This window comes from Alligator mississippiensis, chromosome 2, assembly GCF_030867095.1.
Source record: "Alligator mississippiensis isolate rAllMis1 chromosome 2, rAllMis1, whole genome shotgun sequence".
NCBI lineage: Eukaryota > Metazoa > Chordata > Crocodylia > Alligatoridae > Alligator > Alligator mississippiensis.
Genome location: NC_081825.1, coordinates 110605953 through 110630023, shown reverse-complemented (window position 1 = coordinate 110630023; position 24071 = coordinate 110605953). Strand labels below are relative to the sequence as shown.

At 40.8% G+C, this 24071-nt stretch overlaps 1 long non-coding RNA gene across 3 annotated transcripts; it reads left to right on the top strand.

The window, feature by feature from the left end:
* The first annotated feature begins 6200 nt into the window (after window positions 1–6200).
* Window positions 6201–23795, top strand: LOC132248345 (uncharacterized). Of its 3 annotated transcripts, none has more exons than XR_009459522.1 (5): window positions 6201–6344; window positions 7390–7528; window positions 12520–12674; window positions 16962–17237; window positions 22536–23795. It is a non-coding gene; the product is annotated as an uncharacterized LOC132248345 (long non-coding RNA). The 3 variants fall into 3 exon arrangements; XR_009459521.1 differs by having other exon boundaries at window positions 12497–12674; window positions 17150–17237; XR_009459520.1 differs by having other exon boundaries at window positions 12497–12674.
* The last annotated feature ends 276 nt before the right edge of the window (window positions 23796–24071 follow it).

The following is a 24071-nucleotide window of genomic DNA, read 5'->3' as shown; positions in this document are numbered from 1 at the left end:
TCACTTGGCTCAGTTGGGAAGGTGGAGTTGAATGACAAATGAGCAAAGGGTGAAAAACTGCAGGACAATTAAGCAAAGAAGAATAAAAAGCTTATCTTGGGAGAAAGGACAGGGAAAGGAAAGTGGAAGGGGAGAAAGTGAAATTCTGACCAGTGGGTGAGAGAGGGACTGGCAGGATATGGGGCTATGGAATATATTTATTGGGGTGAAAGGAAGTCTCAGAAAGGACATTTGAGAAAAGACCACACTTTTTTAGGTTGTAGAAGGACAATATTTAGAACCTGAAGGACATGTTTTAACTACAAGAATAGGGCGTTAAAGAGTTCTGGGTAAAGAACAGGTTTTCAATATAGGGAAGGTGTGATATGATTCAGAAAATAGTGACTACAAAATGGTAAGCCTATTGTATTGCTGTACAAATTCATACTATAAGAAGACTCTTTGCCTTGAATAGTTTGAAGTTTAAATGAACAAGTCAAGGAACAGCAAGGATGGCTAATAGAAGTGGAGTGACTTGCTCAAGGTCACTGTGATCTAACAGGTTTGTGTTAGAGTTGGGAATAGACTTCAGAGCTAGTGACAGGTATTACACATAAACCAGTTTAAGTGATCAGAAACTGGTTTAAACCTGCAACAGAACAGATGTTCAGTGCACATAAACCAGGTTGAAAATGGCTGAAACCAGTATGTGATTAACCTGGTTGAAGGTAGCATCAGACTTAACCGATTTGTGCCAAACTGGTTTATGCAATGTCTGTCCCAGACCCCTTGGTGGTTTAAGATAAACCAGACACCCCCAGCATCCTGGCATGCTCTCTGGGCTAGGCACAGCTCTCTGATCCACAGCCCCTCCCCTCTGCTCCCTGGCTAGAACTCCAACACAGACTGCAGGCATCTGCCTGCTCCTCCCCTCCCCTCCTCTCCCCTCCCCTCCTTTCCCCTCCCCTCTGCATTACAGACACCTCAGCATTAGTTAGCAGACCACATGCTGGCTATGGTCCATGCTGTGGCAGGGCAAAGGGAGAATCAACAGGTAGCCGATAATGCCCCTTTGTTTTCTTAATGGGGTGATAAACACTGTTATCAATTTCCTGCTGGGCTGCTGGGGGAGGGGAGATGACTCTTCTCTAATCAAAGCATCCTGCCAGGGCCTGACCACACCCCCCTCAGCTCAGCACTGGTAGGGAAGGGAGGGTTGCTCTAGCACCTCCACCCCCACTTCTAGCCTGAGCCACTGCAGGCATGTGCCTGCATTTCCTCAGTCCAGAGAGAATGTTTGTTCAGCTGAAAACTGGTTCAGCCTAGGCAGGTTATACTAACCTGCAAAAATGAAATCAATTCAGGCTCAGGCTTTTTGAATGCCTGTCCCTAGCCCAAGGAACCTTGTCTGCCCATGTCCCTAGTCCTGGTCTCTTGTTTCCCAGGCCAGTATCCTAGCAAACAGATTACATCATCTTTTCAGCAGATACTGGAAGATCTTATTCAAGTTCACATGCAATTATACCTTTAAAAATTATAGTTGCATTAGATTAGAACAATCACTACTGGATCATTGCCAAACTGCCACCAGTTTTAATTTATGTCTATAGTAGCCATACTGTCAGGTAACCAACTGGGGTGAGTCTGATTGTCTGTGTCATACAAAATTTTAGTTTTCCTATGACATTGGTATTTTCAAAGGCAATGACACATAGTTAAAACATCTATGAAATGGAAGCCAGTAGATCCTTCTTACTTTATTGGAATCTGGTTAACTCAGATTAATGTTATATCTTAGTAAAAGTTGAGAGGGGTTTTTTTGGGAGGGGTTGGGAAATTGTGTTTTGTTTTTTTTTAATACAAGGACTAAATTAACTGATAAATTGAAACTCAATATAAACTCAAATATATCCATAAAAGAATTAAATGTCACAGTGGCCACTTGCATCATATACAGGACATCCTGTCTCCTTGTACAAGATTAAAAAAATAAAAGCAATAAAACATCATAATTGAGGAGGTGACATAGACTTGGAGCTATGTAGAAGAAAAGTGTTCTGGATCATTACTTTGGATACATTTCACCTAAGGCTCTGAAGGAGGAATTGGACCTCAGCTCACTTTTTTATCCAATAAATAGAAACCAGACCTTCTGCACTCTTTATTGATATTACTCTAAAAATAGAGACATAATAAATAATGAAATAGATCTGATGAAAAAATAACTACTTTGGATGTAATACTTGCTGAATCTTGAAATTATTTATGCATATTGACAAGGGCTTTTTTCCAATTGTGACAATAGGAGATTTGCTTGAGTAAAGATGAAGGAAAACCTAAAACAGAACCAGACCATAAGGTCCTTTTAATCTGGTAGATCAAGTTGGGAGATTTCTTCTCCCCTGTGCCCCATTATTCATTTTCTTTGAACTAGTATGCTTAGGATTTAAGGTTTGACCTTCAATGAGAAATGGCTACTTTATTTCCCTTTGCATCATTTTGAAAATCATTTCTCACATCAGTGGGCTTTACCTAATTAAATGAGCAACAACTGAATAGAAACAGAGTATAAACTTTAAGACTTGGTTCAGGGACATGAAAATGAGTTTAATGCTTGTTTCCCTGGAATGGAATCATATATTTTTAATTTTACAATATGTCTTAGAGCTTTAGATGTATAGAATTACAGAAATCTGAAAAAAGTGACAATAATCTTAGATCAGAAACATATATAAACCAAGTATTCAATTTATCATTCTTAAAATATGTGTTTGTTTGCATTATTTTACAATTGATGAAGAAACATACTTTGTGCGTATGTAATTAAGATAATACATGGAAACATCACTAGTAATAAATGTAATGAGTTCATTAAGGGCCACCACCAGTAAATATCTCCCCCCAAAAAATCATATTCATAGTCCTCTCATTTTTGTCATGTCCAGATTCTTTCCTCATATTTACCCTAGTTTAACTTCAGTACATCAAACATTAATACCAATCTAATCTTATTGCAAATAAAATTTGGCCACTCTTCTTCCTGTTTTGTTTTTAATTTCCATTTGGATTGGTTTGTTCCTCTGTAACTATTAAATTCTTCATAATGAATGTTTATATTCTGCATTCAATAATATATGTATTACCTCATTGATTTAAAGCTTTGCCAAAGACTGCAGAAACTGTCATCAATTTGTTGGATTGTGGTAATGTAGTGAATTTGAGCCAGAAACTTTCAGTGAGTTCTAGAGAATGAAACCCATTGATCAAGTTCTAGCAAGCTGGGTGGGACCTTATTCAGAGCATGTAAGGAAATTTCAAAAACGAGCAAGAGGCCTGACTCAGGGTCTGATTCTGCTGTGACTGGTCACTAGCAGAAATCTACTGACTTCAATAGGAGTGAGGCTTCTATCAGACTGAAAGATTTAAAAATACAAATAAATGTCAAGGTATGGAAACATGGTAATGATGACTGGCTGAATTCACTAAACAGAGTAAAATAACACTTACAAAAGACTGAAAATGAAACTTTGGGATATATACCATGAAACTAGAACACAAAAGTGGTGTTCTGATTTTTATTTTGAAGAGTACAATTTGTGAAGGCTTACCTTTGTAACAGCCTTGCAACAACTACACAGCTGTTGTGATTACAAGCTCAGTGATTATCCCTTCAAGTAAGATTTTTTCAAAAGAGCTTCTTGACCAATTGCAGATGGCTTGTTTGCTCACTGGCTTGAGTTGCTGTGATCATAATACATTCGCTACAATAGCTGCTTATCCAACAGAGAGGTTTTTTTTAAAGACCCTTCACAGTGTTGGTTCTAGTTATTTTAAAATTCCTTCTTCAGCCTCAGCTTGGTGAGTATCTGTACTCTGACACTGTTGATAGTTTAAGATTCCACATCATATTTTAAGTAACTAGGCAACTGGGCCTTTGCTGCAGTGTATTGAAATATGGGTTTTACCTTTAGCAATCTGTATCATTCTAGTTTCTAAATCTCTCTTTCTTTGTCTCTAGTATGATCATTATTGACTATTTAATCATGTTGTCCTTGCTCTTCTTATACCTTCTCTCTCTCTCTCTCTCTCTCTTCCTCCCCCACCCATCTTTTTGAGTCTTTGAAGAGTGTTTTGATGATGTCTTGGCATAAACGACTGGTGCATCTCGCAACTGGTGGCAAGCAGGGCCTGCCCACAGCCACCACCTGCGATATCAGTGGCAGGGGAGCTGGGGTGGGGCAGGTGGTGAGTAGGGACCACCCGCAGCTGCCAGTGGGCACATCAGCAGTGGTGACCGCCCTCAAAAGCTGATAGAGGCTTTGGTGGTGGCCAGTCTCGGGGGGGGGCATGTGCCCCCTGGTACTCCCTCTAAGTGTTGCCCATGTGTCTTGGAGTGTTTTAACATATTTGCAATTGTTGTAGTGTGTGGTTCCTCAACTTGTTCAATGGGTTAAAATAGCTCTTTGAAAAGGTATTATTATTATCTGATATTATGTCCCCCTCCCCCCTCCATTTAGCATGTGACTGGAGCTTGAGGAGCTTGGTGCCATAGTTATTAAGGCATCATATTTCTGATTCAGAAATGGAAGTTTAAATCTCATTTTAGACTTCTGCCAAAGGTCCATATGGGTATCCTTCTCTTGTATGCTTTTGACTAGAATAATCATGAAATCCTGTTGGACTATCTAGGCTCAAGCAGATCTTTGACCTTATTTGATGCAGCTGGTGACTAAGAAAGTATTAATGCATCATTTAATTTGCCCATAGTATTTAGGGGAAAATAAATAAACAGAACACACGTTTTGTAATGTGTTTATTGGTGAGAGACATATGTAATCCAACTCTATGGTACACTTCTTTGTTTCCTATGGTTCTTTATTTTGTGGGCTTTTTGATTAATCCATAAATACATCTATTAATATTTTAGGATTAAATGTCTTTATTTCATAGTTAGTGGATAGGTATTCTAATAATGCAAAATTAATATGTTATAATTATGAATATTGTCAAATACATTTTTGGAGAAAATCTATTGAGCAATTACTGTGTTTTGCATGGTACAAAATAAAGAAAAAAAACACCATCCTTGTTTTAAACAGCTTATCAAATTCAGGGATCTGGCTTAAGCTTTCTGCCAATTCTATAATCTAACTTTCTAAACCTCGCTCACATAAGTAGTTCCACTGAGTCCTATGGGCACTAAGTATTTCAGTGACCTACCAAACAACTTGGTGTTGTAAACTCAGTTTATTGTATATGGTTTCACCTAATTGGACCCTAACTTACTAATAAAGATCCCTTAACTTTTTTTTAATGAAATAATACAAACAGTGATGAATTTTAAATGTAATGTATCTATTTCTTCTTTTTATTTGGTTTGGGCAATTAAAATATTCTGTTGAGTTGTACTTGTGGTGTTCATTAGCTAGCAACATGCTTCTGATCTTTCAAAGTTGTAAATAGATTTAAAAATCGATGGCAATATGATTATAGAAATGGAGAAATACATAAAAGATTGGTTCACATCAGAGAAAAAAATGTGATATATCATTAGGCTGTTTTCAGTCTTGCAGCTAAATATACTTCAGTCTCAATAAAATATTAAATTCAAATAATATACAAGCCAAATTATGTAACCTTATTTTTCCAAATGTAAAATCCAAATGGTTCCTTCAATATATTACTACCATTTGCAATTAAAAACAAGTTACTTTAGCCCCAATATTAGAGTACACACATGATCATAATCTTAATCATTCCAGATGTAAGCAGGAAATCATAATCCATTGAGTATTTTTTGTGTGACCCAAAGGGATCACTTCTGTGCTCACCACTATTAAAGATTTATCATTTAACCTTTACTAGTTCAATCTGCAAATAGTACACAGATTTAGGGAGTAGTAAATGGTGGCTAGGTCTCTATTGATAACAGGTGATTTAGACCAATTAGTGGACTCTATACAAGCAAGTTGATATAGCCAATTATATAATCCTACATCTAAGAAAAGAATTTAGGAGATTGTAACAGACTATGGTTTTGTTATAATATTTCTGGATTAAATGTGTTCATGTCATTAATCAGGGAAACTGAGGCATATGGCATTAATTTGTACCTGGGGGAAGGGGGCAACTGTGTTAGGAGGCAGATCTGTCAGAACCTGTTGGAGTGATTATTAGAGGGGAAAGGGCCATCAAGAGATCAATGAACCAATTTGCAAATGAAGAACAGTAGGGAGCATCCTCAGCACCTGAAGATATATCCCACTGCTTCTAGGAGAGACTTACAAGCAGAGACCATCTTCAAAAACAGAGCAGCCTACAGACAAGAGGGGAGAGAGTGAGCAGGAGATATTTGAAAGAGAATGGTAAAGGCTGTTTTTTTCCTGTCAGAGATTGCCTGGGGAGGTACTAACTTAAGGACTCTGCCTGCTATGTTGTGGTTGACTAATAAATGCTGGTTTTGTTTAGAAGAAGAGTAGTTTGCTTCATTGCATTTTAGGTATATTCTGTCCCCTTGGAGAAGTAAAGGTTCCTTTCCAGAAGTGAAGTAGTGCAGCTATCTTGGGAGTGGGCATGGATAATCAAGAGTGTCAGTAACCTGGGAGTGAAACTCAAGTGGGACACGCAGGGCACTAACCCAGCTGAGCAGGTGGTCCCGGAATTACCCCTTTTCCCCTGGGACTGTCTATTATGACACGGGCATCTGTGTACGGGCCCTCCCTAACCATGTGAGCTGGGCAAGGCAGTACTACGCTAAGCAGTGCATTTAGAGGGCAGAAGGTGAGTGAAGTGAGCAGAATGGTGCTCTTTCTGTCAACCCACTGTGGAACCTTTTCCAGAGCAGACATGTACCCAACAGGTGTATATTGGGAGAAGTAGAAAAAGCTAATGGGGCACCAGAGTCACCTCTCTGGGAGCCTAGCCATGGGGTTGCTGCCTAATACAGCTGCAGCTACAAGAAACAGCAATGGGGGCTGCAGTGGCAGCAGCCACCGAGAAAGGTGAGCCTTCCCTGCCTTTCCCAGTGGCTGGCAAACCCCTATGCAACCCCACTCCTGTCTGGGTGCTCAGTGTAGTTGCTATGCCTCTGTAGTGACCAAAGAGCTTGGTCTCAGAGTCCAAGGATTCAGGGACTCACCCTCTCTAAAAGCTACAGCAGGGCTGGCTTCAGGGGGTGCTCCAAGAGACTGTGTAAGGTGGGGGAGGTCCCAAGCAAGTACTCCTCTGAGGAAAGCCATACTTATGCGATAGGGAATATTCCTCTAAATATTGACATTTTTTTTTTCCCTCTCTTTTTTGCAATAGCAACACACTGGTAACTAAATGCAGTTGCTTGTATAATATATATAAATAGACATAGTGACTACCAAGCTTGTTACCTCTGTTTACCATGTGTACAACCACTTGTAGAAAGAATCCTATATCCAGTTCTGGAGACTGTACATTTAAGGAAGAGACTGAAAAATTGAAGTGGTTCAACAGGGGCACAAGAATGATTGGCGGATGAGAAAACTTGCCTTAGAGTGAGACATGGACTCATTTCAACAAGGTAAACAGAAGGTTAAGAGGTAACTTGTTCATTCTGCAAATACCTAAATGGGGAACAAAAATTTATAATACAAGGCTCTTGATTCCACAGCACAAAAAGGAGTACTAAGATCCAGTGGCAGAGAGTCTTATAGATTCAGACCTTGAAGTAAGGTGTATCTTTTTAACAGAAAGAGTAATTGATAATTAAAATTTAACAAAGACTGAGGAAGGTTCTTTGTCCCTGGAAAATTCAAAATGATTATTGGACACTTTTCTAGAAGATGTGTTCTACCTAAACCATAGCTATTACACTTGAATTCATCCTGCTTCAGGGAAGTCCAATGCCCTGTGTTTTGAAGGTCAAACTAGGTGTTAGCAATGCTCCCTTCTAGCTCAAAGTTTATGAACTCCCATATTACTGAAGTCAACATGAGTTTTCTCCTTGACTGAATTGGGACCAGGGCTTCTTTCTCTCTTGAACAATAGGAAAAAATATTTTCTTTTTTTGTTGTTATCATCACCTTTTACAGTTTATACCTTCTACATCAAGGTTATCTCTTTTGTTAAAGACAAGATGCTTTGTAGTTTAAGTTGCACAGAAATTATTAAGAACTGACTTCTCATCAATGAAAATTAATCATATAACTGTTCTTAGAATTTCACTTTGTTGTTATTTGGGTTTTTTTTTTCCTATAGACAACTTGTGAATTCAATTTTTTTTAAATTGCTGTATCACTGAACAACTTGCTATATATGGAATCATTTAATGATCAGCTATTGAGTTTCCTGACACCATCACTATTATCTGGATGAAGCTACTGGGCCAGCTAATTATAGTCAACCTAACATTTCTAAACAATTGTGGAGGACTGGAAAAGTAGGAACTTCAATTCTTCCCTTCCACTGGAAAAATAGCAACTTTTTCCAGTGGAAGAGAAGAATTGATGGTAGCCATAAAGTCAGAGTTTGACGTTAGAAGGGGTCATGTGGTCCAACCGTTGCACTCAACTTTAAAGGCTCTGTGGATAAGTAGTATGTTAGAATGCTGTGGTAGGTAAAACCACAGCAATTCTCTTTTTCAAAATGAAGAGGTGCACTATTTCAATAAATGGTCAAATGTTAGTCTCATTTAGGAGTCTGTGGTAACATTCCTATTAACTTCAGTGGGATACAGATTTAGCCCATTATCTCTATTGTTTCGGAGATGCTCCCCTACTCAACCTCCCCCCCCCCCCCATAATGAACCATGATCTTTCCATTGGTAATATGATCCTTACCTTTGGAGTGCCGTGGCTGCAATGATTCCACATAATCTTTTCTTCTGAATAGCACCATGTTTTCCATCCCTCAAAAACTTAGAGCATTGCTTACTTCCATTCAATACTACTGATTCTGTGTTAGTGGCTGCATGAGTTTTACCCTTTTAATGTAGTTGAGGGTATACATAATAGCTAATACTATAACTTATTTTGTAAAGATGGCACACAGCATGGATGCCTATTTCTTCTCACTGCATTTCTAGGCATAAACACAGATTTGAAGTTATGTGGAGGTATTCTTTTATCTATACAATGCAGTATATGTATTGAAAGGAGAGTCCCAAAACTCTTATCTCTGTCACTACAGAACTTCTGCTCAGAACCTTCATCTGCTCTGTTCTTACTGCCTCCTTTGTATTTAAAGGAACTGTACACATTGTCTACTGTTCTATTATTCATACTTATCTTATTCTTGTGACTGTCTTCAGCTACACTTTAAGTATCGTATGTACAGGTTTGTTTAGAAGCAGTCTCTTCCTGGTCCAAACATGCCATCTGTTTGAGTGATTTAAAATTCTTTCTGAATCTTCATAGCTGAAAGCTTCCTGCATTTTCCTCCTCCTCTTTCTTTTTCTTTCTTCTTTAAATTCACCAAAAAAAAAAAGAGAGAGAGTTTAGTGGCTACTGTTTCCTGATAAAAATTGATTTTCTGTTAAAACAAACCATTGTGCAAATGTTCAGGACATATATAACTAAATCTCGAAAGGAAAACTAAATGAAAACAAGGAAAGATTTGCACTGCCCTCTGTGCCACTTCTATATAAATCGGTCTGCCCAAGAAGAGGGTGGTTTAAATAAAAATTGTGACTGTGGAGGCAACGATATACATGTTAGTGGTTATTAAATGAAAAAGATTGTTAGAGTGTCTCAACCTCATTTTCCTATCTTGGACATTTGCAACCCACAGGCCAGATCAGGCTTGAAAAAGCATAAGATTTGGCTAGCAAAGGTCTGATTTGGTCTGTGTGTGTGTGTGCGTGCGTGCGTGCGTGCGCGCGCGCACGCACGTATATACATACAGGTTTCCCTCACTTTATGCTGTGCATGTGCTCCTGGAAAATGGTGCATAACTTGAATTCACATAAATGGAACCCACTTTACAATGTAACCAATAGGGATACGTTCCAAGACCTCAACCGCTCTGGCCCCCGGGCCCATTTCTACCAGTCTTACAAGACAGTTTTGTTACTCACCAACAGCAGACAGTACACAGAAGCACAGGGTGGTGGTGAATGTTTAGCTGGTGTGGAAAGGGTGGTGATGGATGAGGGAAAGGGATAGAAGATAAGCTAGTGAGATGCTTAGAAGCCAGTATGGGGATGGCAACTATAGAAATGTGTCGTAAACAACTAGTGAGGAACACAGATCCAACCAGGAAACTACATTTTGGTGCACATCACTTCCACAATGCACCACACAAAGCAGCTGACTGAGGGCTTCCACCACATTGATTGCATATGGGTGAATTTATCTCGCATATAATACATTTTTGGTATAAAAAGGCTTGGCACATAAGAGAGAATTCTCACATACATAACCCACATAAAGCAAGGGAAACCTGTGTGTGTGTGTGTGTGTGTGTGTGTTTTTTTCACATTCCCACCCTGGCTGGGCAGCAGCCCCAGCCTCAGCTCTGCCCAGTTTCCTCCCTCCCACATTTTGGGGATCTCAATTCCACCCCCCCAGGCTTACCTGCAGGGATATGCTGCCTGGCTGCCACATGCATGTGTGCGCACACATGAATGTGGTGCCCCCTGCCTGATCCCCTCTTCCTGCTCCCCCACCAGCCCCTTGCAGGTTGGAACTCTGCCAGCCTACAAGGAGAAACGAAACGTTGTTTCCTGCGTTTTTCTTCTTAAAATGAGAGAACCTGTGTTTTACCATGTTTTTTCTGTGGCAAACAGAAACCCTGGATTTCTGGTAATCGCATGTGTGTGTGGATTCCCCACCTCTCAAATATATCCTTGTGCAGTATTGTGGATCATTTCCTAGCAACCTCATTCTTTACTGCCTTGAATTTTTGTAATCATTATGCTGCTTCTAATTCAGCACTGCTTCAGAATTATTTTTCTGGTGTAATTTAATTTTTTTTTGTTTTTTGTTTTTTTTTAATAGATTTCAATCATATTGAACTCTGATGAAATGGGTCTTCTATGTTCAGATTGTTTAGGCATTCAGTCTTCACAATATAGATCCATTTTATATTCAGTTCTATCAGAGTAGCATAATAAACTTTAATAGCCATTTTGCACAATTATAAATACTAGTAAATGAGGCAAGGCACCAGAGAGTTGAGCCCAATATCAGTCCAACTGTTTGTTGTCACTTTCACAGATCCACCCATTTGCCTGGCTCGTCATCACCATCTTCACATATCTAACTAAATATTCATTTCCTGATTTGTAATGTAAAGTCAAGTTTCCTCAATTATTTACTTGGCAAGAAAATCCAGAATGTCAAAAGTTACAGAATTCTTAAATGAGAACAAATGTTTTGAGCCCTCCTGACAGTTCTCTTTGTCGAACAATACACTTGGCCTTCCTTCACAGACAGCCGTCATGGCAGTATAATATGCTAAAAGTGTAGAGTTGAATAACTTGTAAATCACTACAACTGGGGAGAACTTACACCTTATGGAACACAGTAAAGGAGTTCCAGCAGGAGACATTCAAAAGCTACAAAGTCAAGAAACATTGTTTGAAGTTGTAACAATGGGCTTCCTTTAAGTGCAGAAAAAATATTATTAGTCTGTTTTCTTTCAGTAAAATAACCACTTGAGCCTGAAGAATCTTCAGTAGAGGAGTTCATTTGTTCTCAAGGATATTTAGTGTCATTGTCATGGGACTATACAAAACAGGACAATGTGGTGGAAAAGCAACTAATAGCAAAAACTGACACTAAAACAGTATCTCATCTATTACTAGATATCCACCTTGTTTCAATTTACTCACATTTCTTTTTTGTGAAGGTATTTTATTCAAGTAAAATTCTATTTGGGTTATGTGGTAAATTAAGGATTTCATATGATACTCTTTGAATTAATGGTTAGCAAGGATTTTTAGCCTGTATCATTCTATCAAAAGATAAAAATAGGTAGCATGGAGAGAGTAATTTATTTCATAGTATAGAAATGAGCTAGGAAAACTGTAATTAAAATAACAATTGCTTGTAGTTCAGACAAATCAGGTGGGTGTCTTGAATGCCTTGTACATTCTAGTGCAGGTTGTCTCCTGACCTTTTTCATTTGAAAGAAAAGTTTGAGAGTACTGTATTTACATGATGATCATGTTTTATGTTTATATCTAAGCATCGCCCTTTCTTCAAGGTTGCATGAGTTTTCCTTTCATCTTGAGTACATTCTTTGTGGTATGTATGAAAGGAAAAGTTGGCTCTGAGGGTCCCAAAAACTGTTGTCACATCAAGGAAAAAATCATTAACGATGGATTATGTCTCCAAAAAGCAGCTATAGTTGGGGAGAGGAGCTGAGAGATGCATCAAAATTAGTAAAGCAAATTCTGACCATCTCAGAAGGGAGAATAATAGTAGTGAGGGGGAAAGTATTGTCTATAGGCAACTTTAGATAATGTGAAAATAAAATAGCCCACAAAACCCCTTTATTTATAACCCTTTGGGGGGAAAATGTATTGCCATTTCCTTCTGACTTGCAGATATGAAATAATTTCATGGTTAGCTCCAGGTGGAAGTCGTCATATGTTCATCGGTGCACATCAACAACGTTTCTAGTGGAAGGATATTGACTTTGCAGTTTATCTGAAAGAGGGCACCATGAACAGTCTGAACCTGACCACATGCACAGGACTGCTGAAGAGTCCAATTCTTTTGAAGGTCAGTTCTACAAAAGGGACTTGGGCATTACGGTGTTGAGACTAACATTTAAGCACACTTCTGTGTAGTTGATTCCTCACCCCTGAATTAGGCTCTCAGACTTCCTAGCCAATGAACAGTGATAGGCACCTAAGAATGGAATTTAAAAAAGCCAGCACACTGCATATGGAACCAGCTAAAGTAGTCAGTAGGAAATGCCAACTCTTTCAAAAGTCTATATCCTGGCTTCTTTGAACCCCACACTTGGGAGTTTACATTAACTTTTCCCATGAATTACATACAGTCTGTCTGCTTAGCTCTAGAATGTGAATTCAGTAGGTGACAGGATCTCTATCCATTAAGTGTTGTAGCACTAACATTTTTGTGCATTTTTAGCTCTGCTCTTTGAAGTTTAAATTAAATTCCAGATGTTATTCCACCAGTAGGACCAGTTGGACAGCAAAAATCAGACTTTATGTTGAAATTATCTATATGTAGTTGAAGTTTGGGCTGGGAAATAATAGATAAGCACTTGTATTTTTAGATAATATGGGATGGGAAAATTTCAGAATTGACAATTTCAGGACTTGTAGTTGCATGACCATTTGGTTTTTTAGATGCATGCATTTTCTCCCACTCACCTACCCATTTTCATAGTTATGTTCCATTGACTTCAGAACTGAGAGCAAGTTTTTGGACTGCTTATCAAAACCTGAAAAGAAAGCCCGGTATTAGTATAACATGAAGGGTACTGTTTCATTCAGGAGACTATATCAAAAACATTCTGAAATTGTCCAATTGGAGTAATGTCACTTAATACCTTAAAAGAAGTTGCGTTGCAAGCTGCTATTTTTATAGAATATGGTTGTATTGTTTTGCACAGTAAAGCAGCCACTTGTAAAATGGCTTCTATGAGGACTGAGAACTCCCTTAATCACTCTGAGAAAAATGACTTTCACTAAAATTACCTTTTTGTCTGAAAAAACCTGCTTCTCCTTACTATATTCATGAACTCAGACACAAACAAAATGGCACTTTTAGAGGACTACAAAAAGTGATTTAATGATTACTCCTCTTTGGTAATCTCTCCTTGTTTCCACTTTTTATATGCTCCCCTTTTAGCCCATAGGCCGCTCTGGATTTCTCTGTTCAGCCAGGGAACCTTTCTGGCCCCTTTCCCTCTTTTTCCTCGCATCGGGATCATCTCCCTTTGTGCCCAAAGGATCATTTCCTAAAGGCACAGCCACCCTTCCTGGGCTCCCATCTCTTCAAAACTCCTACTCCGCAGTGCATCTTTGACTAATCACCTGAGTTCATTGAAATCAGCTTTCCTAAAGTCTAGCACTTTCACCCTACTAGTTACCTTACCCACTCGACGTCTTATGATGAATTCTGTTATTTGGTGATCACTGTCCCCCAGGTGACCACCGATCTGTAGGTCTCCTACCATGTCATCCCCTGTTGCCAATACCAGGTCCAGTAAGGCATTCCCTCTAGTGGGACCATGTACCTCCTGTGTCAGGTGCAGGTCCTGTACACCAGTTAGGAACCTGCGCGAACGGTGGGACTTTGCTGTCTGCGTCTCCCAGCAGATGTCTGGGTAGTTTAAGTCCCCCATGACTACCGCCTCCTTAGTTCTTATGGTATCTGAGAGCTGCCTCAGGAGCCCCAGATCTAGTTCTTCCCCTTTAGTGTAGGGGTCTGTAGCAGACCCCTACCACCAAATCCCTTTCTCCTTGACCTCCATGTAACCTAACCCACAATCCTTCTACTTTCTCCTCCTTCGATTCCGTCTTGATGAGGGTCGATGTATATTGCTCATTAACATAGAGCACAACCCTTCCCCCTTCCTTCTCCCCCCTGTCCTTTCTGTATAGCTTATAACCCTCAATATGTACCGCCCAGTCATGGGAAGAATCCCACCAGGTTAGCCCTACTAAGTCGGAGGTGTTTTCTGCAAGCAGGAGTGCTAGTTCATCCTGCTTGTTCCCCATGCTCCTAGCATTAGTATATAGGTACTTGATCCCTGTGACTGGCGCCTTTGCTGCCCCCCAGCTCTGATTCCCAAAGGGCCCCTTATTGCTTACCTGCTTACTGCTTACTTGTGCTGTTCTGTTGGCTGCCCCATGGATTGCAGGTTCCCGATGTTCTCCTTCTTCAGGCTGGGCTGTCCTTGTGGGTGCCACATGGTTTGGTGGTCCATGGCTTCCCCCACCCTCATCTTCCCCTCCCCCTGATGAGCCTAGTTTAAAGCCCGCCGGAGGACATCCGCCAACATAGAAGAGAACACATGCTTACCTTTGGGGGACAGGTGAAGCCCATCCCAACTGAGCATGTCCCTCGTCGTGATGTGTGGGTCATTGTCAAGGAAGCCGAAGCCTGCCTCGAGACACCATTGCTGAAGCCACCAGTTGGTCTCTCTAATGCAGTTCTCATGTCGTCTTCCACATCCGCTTACTGGTAGCACGGAAGAGAATACCACCTGTGCACCGATCTTCCTCAGCACACCGCCCAGAGCATGGTAGTCCATCATCAGGTGATCGGGTCTTCTCCTGGCTGCATCATTAGTACCCACATGGACAAGGACCATGGGGTAGTAATTGGTGGGCTGAATCATGGCCTGGATTATTCCCATCATAGATTCATAGATGTTAGGGTTGGAAGGGACCTCAGTAGATCATCGAGTCCGACCCCCTGCATAAGCAGGAAAGAGTGCTGGGTCTAGATGACCCCAGCTAGATGCTCATCTAACCTCCTCTTGAAGACCCCCAGGGTAGGGGAGAACACCACCTCCCTTGGGAGCCCGTTCCAGACCTTGGCCACTCGAACTGTGAAGAAGTTCTTCCTAATGTCCAATCTAAATCTGCTCTCTGCTAGCTTGTGGCCATTGTTTCTTGTAACCCCCGGGGGCGCCTTGGTGAATAAATACTCACCAATTCCCTTCTGTGCCCCCGTGATGAACTTATAGGCAGCCACAAGGTCGCCTCTCAACCTTCTCTTGCGGAGGCTGAAAAGATCCAGTTTCTCTAGTCTCTCCTCAGGGCTTGGTCTGTAGGCCCTTAACCATATGAGTGGCCCTTCTCTGGACCCTCTCCAGGTTATCCGCATCCCTCTTGAATTGCGGCGCCCAGAATTGCACGCAGTACTCCAACTGCGGTCTGACCAGCGCCCGATAGAGGGGAAGTATCACCTCCTTGGACCTATTCGTCATGCATCTGCTGATGCACGATAAAGTGCTATTGGCTTTTTTGATGGCTTCATCACACTGCCGACTCATGTTCATCTTGGAGTCCACTAGGACTCCAAGATCCCTTTCCACCTCTGTGCCACCCAGCAGGTCATTCCCTAGGCTGTAGGTGTGCTGGGCATTTTTCCTCCCTAGGTGCAGCACTTTGCATTTCTCCTTGTTGAACTGTCATGTACTGAATCTTTGCTCCAGGCAGGTAGTAATACCTTTCGTGTTGAAGGGTCCTGGCGCAAAATGGGCCCTTCCGTACCTCTCAGAATGGAGTCGCCTATGACGATCACTCAATGCCTCCTTCTCTGGGTCCGCTTGGTTCTTTTGACCTGTTCAGAGTGTGGAGAATGTGGCGTTGTTTCCTGCCCAGAGGTTTCCTCCTTCCATCTCCTGCAGGGTCGCCAAGACCTCATACCTGTTCATTACAAAAGCCTGGCCTAGTATTTGGCAAATAACTCTTAGTGCTGTGGGCCTGTCATTTTCCAGCTCCTCCCAACTAAGGGTCATTTGTGAAGGGAGAATAGCCTTTGCATTTGTAGTCTAGCCACTGAAGAAGTCAGAGCTCTTGGGGTAAGACTGGGGGGCTGGAAAGTTGACAATGTAGAGCAGCAGAAGGTTGAGAGGTTACAGAGTATGATGGAGAAAGCCAGAACAGAGTCATTTATGAGGTATTTAAGGCATAATGTATGACACTTTTGCAGGGCTGTGGAGAGGGCAAGAGGAAAATTGGCTGTTGCAGTTCAAGCTGGACAGCAATGGATAAAGCATATGGGGTGTCTATATAAATGCTCTGGGGTGAAAGAGGTGTGCACTTTAATTAGAGCAGCTGTGAGAGCTGCTTTAATTAGTTCCCACAGCCTCATGTGTTAAAGCACCCCCGCCACCATTTTGAAATGCAGAGATGCTGCACACGTTAATTAGCACACTCCAGCAGACTCACAGGAGACTTGATTAATCAAGTCTGTTCTAATGCATGCTAATTGGCACGCATCAGAGCAGAGGTCCATCATGTATATAGGTGCCCTTAAAGTCTACCTAAGTCCTACTTTTTTTTTTTTTTTTTGTATCAGGCCACTTGTTAGTGCATCCATATTGTTGCCAATGTCCAAGAGAATCTGTGCCATTGTGACAGAAGGCTAAGAAGGTGGATTAAGCTCCATATTTTTTTTTTTTTATCCTCTATCCTGCAACTACAAACAAGGGAGCCATTTTGTGTTATTTGAACTGCTGAGATAAATATTTTTACAATGTTTGCTAGGCATTGGACTGAGACTATTTGATGCCTGTCAGCCACCAAAGAGTGGTCCAATACCGATGATTATTGATGACAGTCATGCCTGAGCTAGGTAAGATTTGAACTGTGGACCTTAAAGAAGTGTTGGCTGTATTAGTGTTTACTTGAGCTATTTGTACTTCTTGGAATAGACTGTAAAATGCTTGAGTTAAATATTGTGGAAGATCTGATGTGAATGTCACCTAGACTAATTTATTTGTCATTGTTAGGCAGCTGACTCAAAAATCTACTTCTCAGAATCAAAGTTCCTCATCTATCTAATCCCATATAATAACTCTCTCTTGATCTTTCACCAACAACTTGAACTAAAATGGAGATCCTCTTTTTTTCTTTCTTAAATCCTCACAATCTTATTCCTGTCGCCAAGACCCTATGACCCTGCCCTGCAAACTAGCAATTATCTTTGGTGCTTCCATAATGGTTGTCTTCTCTTCCATAATGAGGGAAGAGAGGTGGATAAATTTTCCACATAGCCATTGATCTAGAAATCCTGGTACTCTCTCTTCCTTTTTATTAATTCTCAAAATGCAACTGTGCAAGAGAATAAGAACCTAGGAATGGTATGCTCATCAGTACATAGGAATGTAGAGGCTCTAGGATTTACTAAATTATTAAATCCTATCTACTTCTGGACAGTTGGAAAGTATTAGTTCTATTGAATTTAGGGTCTCCACCTGAAATTAAAATGAGATGCCTACAAGGGATGGAAGTCAGAAAAAACTACCAAAGTGGAGTACTGAGCAACAGCCCACACCTGTAGAGAGCAGATCAGGATGACAAAAGTGAAAACTGAATAGAAATTGGCAACTGGAATCAGGGACAACAAAAAGTCCTTCTTTAGATATGTAGGAAGTCAGAGAAAAAATAACGGAAGCATAGGACCCTTGATGTTGGATATCAGCCATCCCATTTCATTCACTCGGGACAAAACCAAACTCCTAAATGAATACTTCACATCAGAATTTCACCAGTCCATGGGTGGCATCCTGCTTGACAGGATGCAGGATGATCGTGGTGGGAGTAACCATGTTCCCATACTTGGTATAGATCTTGTGGGGGAGCACCAACAAAGGCTAAATATCTGCAAGTCAGCAAGACCAGATGAATTACACCTGAGAGTGATAAAAGAACTGGCCGACAAAATCGTGCAACCTATGCCTAAGTTATTTGAAGACTCATGGCACTCAGGAAGGGTCCAAGAAGACTGGAAGAAGGCCAATATGGTGCCTATCTTTAAGAAAGGGAGACAGGAAGACTTGAAAAATGACAGGCCAGTTGGTTTGACCTCAATCCCTGGTAAGATCCTGGAGAAAATTATCAAAGAATCCATTACAGATGGGCTAACAGAAAGCAGTGTTCTGAAGGATAGCCAAAATGGCTTCATAACGGGCAGGTCATGCTGGACCAACTTCATTTCCTTCTATGATCAAGTAAATCACCACCTGGATAGGGGAAATGAGGTTACTGATGTTATAGATGTGATAGAGGAAATTTATGTTATATACTTGGACTTTAACAAGGCCTTTGACCTGGTCTTTCATGATATCTATTAGACCCCGACTCCATGTGGCACCAAATGAATAGGGAGACAATGATCCAATTGCCCATGGATCCAATTGCACAGGGAGCAAACACCAGCACACCTTGCTAGCAATAGCTTTATTCAAAATGGAGATGGCTTTGGACTAACTCCCCAAAAAAACCAGGGAGCCATAGTAAACATGAGATTTTGGGGGGATTTTTCCCCATTCTATACACCTTGGTTCATGCTCATTAACATTTACTCCACCTTTGCCTCTCATTTTGTTCCACCCATATCTCCTCCTAGCTCAAGCTCTGCCTCTGTTTACTGTTTCCTTCATTAGCATGGAATTGCCTATGTATTTCATTCGTTTGCATGCCTTTTTGCTATGAGTGCATGCATAAGACTATGAACTCGGCTTCTTTCAGTCCATTGCTGTTTCTTGCTGACTCCTTCATCTCCAAGATCTTGCTTCTGCTTTATCTCCTGATTTGATATTTGGTGGTCTGCATCTTGTTCCTTTTTTACACAATGAGCTTTATATCTTAACAAAATACTCCATTGTTAGGAAAATGCTTGCTTAAGTGTCTTGCAGTGTACTTATACTTTTAATATATAATTCTGCCTTGTGGTCAGCAGCTTTCCTAAGACACTGGGTAAAGCCTTTATTCAGCTGCAAATCCAGTGCTCCCCAAGATCAAAATACAGTCACCCTAACACTGTCCTCATGGTAAAATGCAGCCTCAAATACTTTATGGTCTGGTGGCTAGATAACTGGCTTCATGGTAGGACCTAAAGAATATTGACTGATGGACCTGAGTCATCATGGCACAAGATGACCAGTGGCATTCCTTTGGGTTCAGTACTCAGACAAGTGCTTTTCAACATATTCAGCAATGATTTGGATTTGGGTATTAAAAACAAACTGGCAAAGTTGACTGACAACACCAAACTATGGGAGAGTGTGGTCATGCTCGGAGAGACTGGTAAAACAGACTGACCTGGACAAGCTTGCGAGGTGGGTGGACCTCAACCTGATGTCATTTTGTTGCCCTGTGGGGTCAGGCCAACTCTCAGGATCTCAATATTGCACTGTTAGACGGGAGGGTGTGACACAATGGCACATATACAAACACACAAATCAATTACACACACACACACACACACACACACACACCAGCCTAGGCACATACATACATACCTATCACCAATTCAAGCACATACACAGTAAACACTAAAAATTAGACAAAAATCAATTTCCAATACCTGCAAACTCAGTACACATACACAGATCACTAATTTGTATATCATGCACACAATGATATTCACACACTCACCAGTTCACATGCATACAACCCACCTACACATAGGTAAGTTCCTAACTTGGATGGTACGGTATGTATGTGTGTGCTTGGGGTGCCTGGGATACTTGGGGGAAGGTTAAGGTGAGAGAGAGAGAGAGTTAAAGTGTAGGGAGTGAAAGTTGCCAGAACCAGGATTAGAACCAGTGGACTAGAGAGAATCTGGCTGAGGAACTGAAGCTTGAGTTTACTTGAGATCAAGTGGTCCCAGGGTTACTTGAGGTCACTGGTGCATGGTGGGGAAGAAGCCTTGTGGCAAGGAGGAGACAGCCAGGAAATAGAGAGACAGAAACCTGGGAGCTTGGGGCTGGAAACTGAGGCAAACAGCTGAGATATTGGGAGGTGGGGGGCAGATAAGCGGTGGCAAGGAGGAGACAGCCAAGAAAGAAACTGAGGTAGAAACCAGGTGTTGGAGGTGGCAGTGAGCCAGAAGCAGGAGAGGGAGAAATGAGATAAAATTTAGAGGGGCGAGGAGCAGAGATTGGAGCAGGGCTGAACCATAGTAAAGCAAAACCCAACTCAGGGGTCCAAATAACAGCTTTATTAAACAGACAACATGCTACACAGTCCCATGAAGTTATTGGTACATACACATGTACACACTGGCAGCAGGAGAAAGACTCAGTGGAAGGGCTGGAGTCCAGTTCGGGAAGAGAAACAGAGTCCAAGTCCTTGGTTGAAGAGGGGGTGGGGGTGATAGCTACCTATCCAGGCTGGAAAGGGGTCTTTGTCCAGTAGGTGTTGTCCAGAGGGGGGTCACTGGCAGGGCCTCTGGGTGGATAGGTGGTGTGGCATGGTGCTGGTCCACATGGAGAGGGCATCCCAAGGAGTCAGTCTTCACTACCCTTTTTATGGGGCAGACTAGATCTGATCTCCTATGGGGAGGGCCTGTTCAGGCAAGGTCAGCCCTGTTCCAGAGGGCTCCAGGTGTTCTTACTGAGCATGTGCAGCCTTGGCACAATGGTGGGTTACCTTATCTTTTGTTTCTTGAATACTGAGAGTGGTTCCAAGGGCTGGGTCATTGGTTCAGGTATTGGTGTTGATGGTTTGGTCATTCAGAGGGAGCTATTTTTAGACCTACTGCCATTGTCTCTCAAGCACCCTCATTCACCCCCATTCATTCAGGAACCAAGTTACATAGGAGGGGTAGGTATGAGTCATGGATTACACAACTGGGCATGGGGATAAGATGGAAGCTTCACATAACTTATGCTAACCTAACGAATATAGGCCTAAAACAGTAATCGCACAATATAAAAGCAGTACAAAAAATCAATACAAAACATAATAATTATCACTTATAAAACAGTGGATATCTATATCAAAATAGCAAGGCACTTATTTGCAAAGTGGGGAGAGAAAAAACTTACTACTTAAAATAAAATGTTCAAGCTTATCCTACATCTTAGCTTACTTATACTTATCTATAGGGAATAGAGAGGAAGAGAAAAAATCAGAAGTGGTTGGGGAAGGGGAGGGAATGCATTTTAAAATAAATTAAAAAAAAATAAAAACTAGGGGTTTTGCTACTGTTTAATAGGAAGAAATGTAAAGTACTCCATCTGAGAGGATATAATCCACAACACATTTACAGGTTTGTCAGTGCTATGCTTGCCAGCACCACAACTGAACAAGACCTGGGCATGATGATAGACAACGAAGTGAACATGAGCCACCAATGTGATGCTGTAGCTGTGAGAGTTAATCAAGCACTGGTAAGCATCTACCAAGGCATCTCAAGCAGGGTTAAGGATGCCATCCTGGTTCTACTCAGCCTTGGTGAGACTGTATTTGGAGTACTGTGTCCAGTTCTGGGTGATGCACTTCAGAAAGGATGTGGAGAAGCTCAAGAGAATCCAAAGGAGGGTCACATGCAAGATTAGAAGCTTAGAATAGGTCACATGAGGAGAGGCTGAAAGACTTGGGACTGTTCAACCTGGAGAACAGAAGACTCCGAGGGGACTTGGTGTCACCCTATAAGTATATCAAGGGTATACATCAGGCATCTATTCACCAAGGGGAGGAAAAGAAATAATAGGCACAAACTGATTGCAGGTTGCTTCAGGCTAGACATAAGGAAAAAATGTCTTTGCAAGTCAAGTGCTGTGGGTTTGGTACAGACTCCCCACAGAGCTGGTACACTCATCCACTCTGGTGATCTTCAAAAAGCATCTTGATGCCCATCTTGCTGGGATCATCTGATATCAGCAGTCTTTCCTGCCCAAGAGCAGAGGGGCTGGACCCAGTGATCTGTATGCTGTCTTGCAGCTGCTAACATCTATGAAACCATCCTTAGCTAGATTGCAGAATTTTTAATCCAGATCAAGAGGGTTATTTAGAAACTTAAAATAATGGAAGCATTCTTTAAACTGAATAAAGTTTTACCATGTACTCACTGCTATATACACATGCACAAATAGATAGATGCACACCCAATAAATTAAACATCACTTTGTCTTTTTAACAGAACAAAGAAACTGCAAAACAAGTAAGGGATTCACATTAGATGAGAGCGTATGTCCATATTCATGAAATTTTGCAGACACCCAAGGGGGTCTCCACATGTGCCTGGTACCACTTCTTCTCACAGCGTTCCATCGCCCTTGGAGGGCACATACCTATGAAATATCTGTCTCTGTTTGCTTGAAAGACTCCAAGGCAACCCAGCATTATCATGTTTTTCACACATCCTGTGTGACTGTGACTGTCTGAAGTAGAAGCATTTCCAAGTGCACTTTCCCCAGTACCTTCCTCAAGTTTGGCCACAACTCCATACCTGTCTAGAGCTTTCATGAAAATAAGTATCCATGTCTTCCCATATGTCCCTATCCCAGTTAAATCAAAGTGTAATCAGTTACTGATTGCTTTTAATCACCCTTGAGCAGGGTTAGAATTGAAATAATAACTAGACCTTCTTTGCATATGGGTTTGTACATGGTGATGATGCAATGCATTGTAATTTAGAATCATGGAAAGATAGGGAAAGTTGAATCTGTAGCTCATGGATTGATTTCTTTTCCTTTCCCTCTCCCCCTTTCCATGCTATTTAGCATGCATACTAAGCCTCTGTACCAATAAAGAATGAACAAGAAACAGCAGAAGCACTTATATCATCGTTCTCTTTTTGAATGACACAAATGTAGTGTTGTGCTGCTAGTGTGACTCAACCTTTAATTCTGAGGTAATTCAGTAGTTTGGTTTCCATGCTTGTTATCTCTACTGTTACATGGACTTAATTTTATAAAAATCAGTGAACAGCCATTAGTATATAACAACATCTTTTTGTTTGCCCAAACTAGATTTTTGAGTGACAGGCGCCCTATTGGTATCTGGTGAGAGACCAAAGCATTTTTATAAAAATGTCATACCCCTGCCTGCAATTAGGTATTTATAGCCTAATTTCAAACCACAGGCAACCTCTATGCATTATAAACAAATAAAGGATTCATTCAGTTTCCATAGTATCTTTGTACACACATTTTCCTACAGATAACTGAAAAAGTTAAGTTTTCAGGGTTTGACTGTACTTCTTGTATACAACTCAGTTTTTTATTTTTGATTAACGTAAATTGATAATTTTGTGCTATGTTAAGTATGCTTTGGTTAAATAGTCTAAATCCTAACATAAAACACCCAAGCTTTCTATGTATGTTTGCCAATTTTTAAGTCAACCACTTTTTTTTTTTTTTCTTCTCATATGTAAAAGCATATTGTTCTGTGTTCTTCAAACTACAAGGAAACTAGATTATACATGTAATGTTGTATTATAAACAGAATAATAAAGCAATTCATCTGGAAAGAGTTTCTCGTGTAAAGATTCTATTGAGTACTACTATAGTTTTATATTTCCTGATGCCAAGTCAGTTATATCAGTTATAAAGAAAAGTTGCAAGTATTTATATAAAAGAACCAAAACTTAGTTTCTGTTGAAAGAGAAGGGGGGAAAATCAGAGAATGAAAGGATGATATTTAATGAACAGTAGCTGAATAATTATTGAACACT